This window comes from Schistocerca piceifrons, chromosome 4, assembly GCF_021461385.2.
Source record: "Schistocerca piceifrons isolate TAMUIC-IGC-003096 chromosome 4, iqSchPice1.1, whole genome shotgun sequence".
Lineage (NCBI taxonomy): Eukaryota > Metazoa > Arthropoda > Insecta > Orthoptera > Acrididae > Schistocerca > Schistocerca piceifrons.
This window is the reverse complement of record NC_060141.1, coordinates 46,617,548-46,622,412: the sequence shown is the minus strand read 5'-3', so window position 1 is coordinate 46,622,412 and position 4,865 is coordinate 46,617,548. Positions and strand designations below refer to the sequence as shown.

Below are 4,865 nucleotides of genomic sequence, written 5' to 3'. Positions count from 1 at the left end.
ACTAACAGAGTTATAAGAATATTAAACCCACATATCGTAACTGACAAACGAATTTAGGAGCAATAATGACCCGTCACATAAAATACTTCATTAAGATGTTCATATTAAAACCACATGAAATTAAAGACACTGAAACTAACTTATAGCTATATGGGGTAGCACGGCACTCACCGCTAAGGGCTGTAAGAGGTAACATTTACTCGAAGTGGCATCAGACTTGTAAGAGACACACATGCCAAAGTTGTCACAACGTGGACACGAAAAAAGTTGCACCACTTAGTAACAATCGAAAATAACCACTGCATAATTTTTGAAAAAATATTTTAAAAAGCGTACGTATATTAAGTGTTAACCTCAAATAACAATACCCAATATTATGCAAAATGGGAAGATTATGTAAGACATTGCAACTACTACTATTACATATATTTTTGCCTGAAACGATTAAATGTAATAAATGAAAACGAGAGAGGAAATCGGCATTGTGTAGTCTACTCTGAGGAAATAAAGGAGGCTCATCTATAGGCACTTCTAAGTAACGGGTTTATACCAACAAAAATTTTTTATTACGCAATTGCAACTGTTCGTTAGGAATGAAGCCATCATTAAATGAAAGGTGTCTGAGAATTTCCCTCTCTCTCTCTCTCTCTCTCTCTCTCTCTCTCTCTCTCTCTCTCGCTCTCCGCCCGAACAGACCTTGGAAGACCCAACGGCACCGACCTGCCGCCGTGTCATCCACTCAGCCTAGGGGCTGCGGATATGGAGGGGCATGAGATCAGCACACCACTCTCCCGGCCGTTGTCAGCTTTCGTGACCGGAGCCGCTACTTCTTAGTCAAGTACCTCCTCAGTTTGCCTCACAATGGCTAAGAGCAGCCCGCTTGCCAACAGCGCTCGACATACCGGACGGTCACCCATCCAAGTGCTAGCCCAGCCTGACAGTGCTTAACTTCGGTGATCTGCCGGGAACCAGTGTTACCACTGCGGCAGGGCCGTTGGCGCTGAGAATTCCCGACTCGTTAAAAATATTAAGTCTAAAGACTCTTCTCTCTGAGTGCAGGAGTGCAGATTACACGTGTCATGAACTTCTTTAGGCCTGTGGGCCGTAATAAATAAATGATAGGCGAAGGACATATTACGTATTTCGTTACCTTTTTTCCTAATAGATGTTCCTTTCGTTTAACAGAAGTTTCGCGTCCTATCTGTCCTACATAATAGGCTGGACATATGTCACAGCTAGTTCGATTCCCGGCGGGGTCAGGGATTTTCTCTGCCTCGTGATGACTGGGTGTTGTGTGATGTACTTAGGTTAGTTAGGTTTAAGTAGTTCTCAGTTCTAGGGGACTGATGCCCATAGATGTTAAGTCCCATAGTGCTCAGAGCCATTTGAACCTTTTTTTTATGTCACAGCTAATTTTATAGACACTTGAGTTTTGTAATGGAGAATACTCTGGTTTCAAATAACGAATAACATAAATTTAAGCTGTTGCTGAAGTTATAATTGTTTACACTCAGCTAGCGGCTACACGGGTAGTGGAGGCTGTGTGGCGTGGACTGGGCGGTTTTTTAGGTTAGAAGGCCTCGGGAAAGTACGGAGTGGGCTGCATTCTCAAAGGGTGCATGGCAAATACAGGACGGGCTTGGATCAAGGAACAGGCGGAATTGTAGTTGTAAATTGTTGTAGTTGTGCTGGGAAAGTCCCTGAGCTTCAAGCGCTAATAGAAAGCACATAAGCTGAAATAATTATAGGTACAGAAAGCTGGCTAAAGCCTGAAATAAGTTCTGCAGAAATTTTTACGAAGTCTCAGACGGTGTTCAGGAAAGATAGATTAGGCAGAATTGGTGGTGGAGTGTTTGTGTCTGTCATTAGTGGTTTATCTTGTAGTGAAGTCGAAGTAGATACTCCGTGTGAATTGGTATGGGTGGAGGTTATACTTAACAGCCGAACTAAGTTAATAATTGGCTCCTTCTACCGACCCCCAGACTCCGATGATATAGTTGCTGAACAGTTCAGAGAAAATTTGAGTCTCGTAACAAATAAATACCCCACTCATCCGGTTATAGTTGGTGGGGACTTCAACCTTCCCTCGATATGTTGGCAAAAATACTTGTTCAAAACCGGTGGTAGGCAGAAAACATCTTCCTTGATTGTTCCAAATGCTTTCTCCGAAAATTATTTCGAGCAGTTAGTCCACGAACCCACGCGAATTGTAAATGGTTGCGAAAACACACTTGACCTCTTAGCCACAAACAATGCAGAGCTAATAGGGAGCATCATGACTGATACAGGGATTAGTGATCATAAGGTCGTTGTAGCTAGGCTCAATACCGTTTCTTCCACATCCACCAGAAACAAACGCTAAATAATTTTATTTAAAAAGCGGATAAAGTGTCACTAGAAGCCTTCCTAAGAGAATCTCCATCCCTTCCGAACTGACTATGCAAATGTAGACGAGATGTGGCTCAAATTCAAAAATATAGTAGCAACAACAATTGAGAGATTCATACCTCATAGATCTATAAGAGATGGAACTGATCCCCCATGGTACACAAAACAGGTCCGAACGCTGTTGCAGAGGCAACGGAAAAAGCATGCGAAGTTCAGAAGAACGCGAAATCCCGAAGATTGGCTAAAATTTACAGACGCGTGAAATTCGGCACGGGCTTCAATGCGAGATGCCTTTAATAGGTTCCACAACGAAACATTGTCTCAAAATTTGGTAGAAAATCCGAAGAAATTCTGGTCGTATGTAAAGTACACAAGCGGCAAGACGCAGTCAATACTTCCGCTGCGCAGTGTCGATGGTACTGTTACCGACGACTTTGCCGCTAAAGGGGAGTTATTGAACGCAGTTTCCCGAAATTCCTTCACCAGGGAAGACGAATGGAATATTCCAGAATTTGAAACACGAACAGCTGCTAGCATGAGTTTCTTAGAAGTAGATACCTTAGGGGTTGCGAAGCAACTCAAATCGCTTGATACGGGCAAGTCTTCAGGTCCAGATTGTATACCGATTAGGTTCCTTTCAGATTACGCTGATACAATAGCTCCCTACTTAGCAATCATATACAAACGCTCGCTCACCGATAGATCTGTACCTATAGATTGGAAAATTGCGCAGGTCGCACCAGTGTTTCAGAAGGGTAGTAGGAGTAGTCCATCGAACTACAGACCTATATCATCGGCGTTGGTTTGCAGTAGGGTTTTGGAGCATATACTGTATTCAAACATTATGAATCACCTCGAAGGGAACGATCTATTGATACGTAATCAGCATGGTTTAGAAAACATCATTCTTGTGCAACGCAGCTAGCTCTTTATTCGCACGAAGTAATGGCCGCTATCGACAGGGGATCTCAAGTTGATTCCGTATTTCTAGATTTCCGGAAAGCTTTTGACACCGTTCCTCACAAGCGACTTCTAATCAAGCTGCGGGCCTATGGGGTATCGTCTCAGTTGTGCGACTGGATTCGTGATTTCCTGTCAGGAAGGTCGCAGTTCGTAGTAATAGACGGCAAATCATCGAGTAAAACTGAAGTGATATCAGGTGTTCCCCAGGGAAGCGTCCTGGGACCTCTACTGTTCCTGAACTATATAAATGACCTGGGTGACAATCTGAGCAGTTCTCTTAGGTTGTTCGCAGATGATGCTGTAATTTACCGTCTAGTAAGGTCATCCGAAGACCAGTATCAGCTGCAAAGCGATTTAAAAAGATTGCTGCATGGTGTGGCAGGTCGCAGTTGACGCTAAATAACGAAAAGTGTGAGGTGATCCACATGAGTTCCAAAATAAATCCGTTGGAATTCGATTACTCAAGGCTGTCAATTCAACTAAGTACCTGGGTGTAAAAATTACGAACAACTTCAGTTGGAAAGACCACATAGATAATATTGTGGGGAAGGCGAGCCAAAGGTTGCGTTTCATTGGCAGGACACTTAGAACATGCAACAAGTCCACTAAAGAGACAGCTTACACTACACTCGTTCGTCCTATGTTAGAATATTGCTGCGCGGTGTGGGATCCTTACCAGGTGGGATTGACGGAGGACATCGAAAGGGTGCAAAAAAGGGCAGCTCGTTTTGTATTGTCACGTAATAGGGGAGAGAGTGTGGCAGATATGATACGCGAGTTGGGTTGGAAGTCATTAAAGCAAAGACGTTTTTCGTCGCGGCGAGATCTATTTACGAAATTTCAGTCACCAACTTTCTCTTCCGAATGCGAAAATATTTTGTTGAGCCCAACCTACATAGGTAGGAATGATCATCAAATTATAATAAGAGAAATCAGAGCTCGAACAGAAAGGTTTAGGTGTTCGTTTTTCCCGCGCGCTGTTCGGGAGTGGAATGGTAGGGAGATAGTATGATTGTGGTTCGATGAACCCTCTGCCAAGCACTTAAATGTGAATTGCAGAGTAATCATGTAGATGTAGATGTAGGATACGATGAACCCTGGCAGACACAGGTCCTAATTGATATATGAAAAAGAAATTTCTTTTCATTACGCTCATCATTAGTAGAAATGCCAAGAGTGGCAATTCTGATATTGCTCTTATTTTTGAAAATGTTATCCACTATTATTACCTCAGATCCATTATTGTCAGCAATAGTTTTAATCAAATTCGTTTCAGCTTCGAGATTTTAACCATATAAGGGAGCAGAAACGGATGTTCAGATGTGTGTGAATTAATAAGGGACCAAACTCCTTAGGTCATCGGTCCCTAGACTTACACACCACTTACACCAACTTAAACAAACTTATGCTAAGAACAACACACACACCCACAGCCGAAGGAGGACTCGAACCTCAGGCGGGAGGCGCCGCGCAATCCGTGACATGGCGCCTCAAACCACGCGGCCACTCCGCAC

General features: G+C 43.2%; 1 pseudogene; it reads right to left on the bottom strand.

Annotated features, from left to right (window-relative positions):
- Nucleotides 1-881: 881 nt before the first annotated feature.
- On the bottom strand, nt 882-999 carry LOC124796820 (annotated as a pseudogene).
- Nucleotides 1,000-4,865: the final 3,866 nt, after the last annotated feature.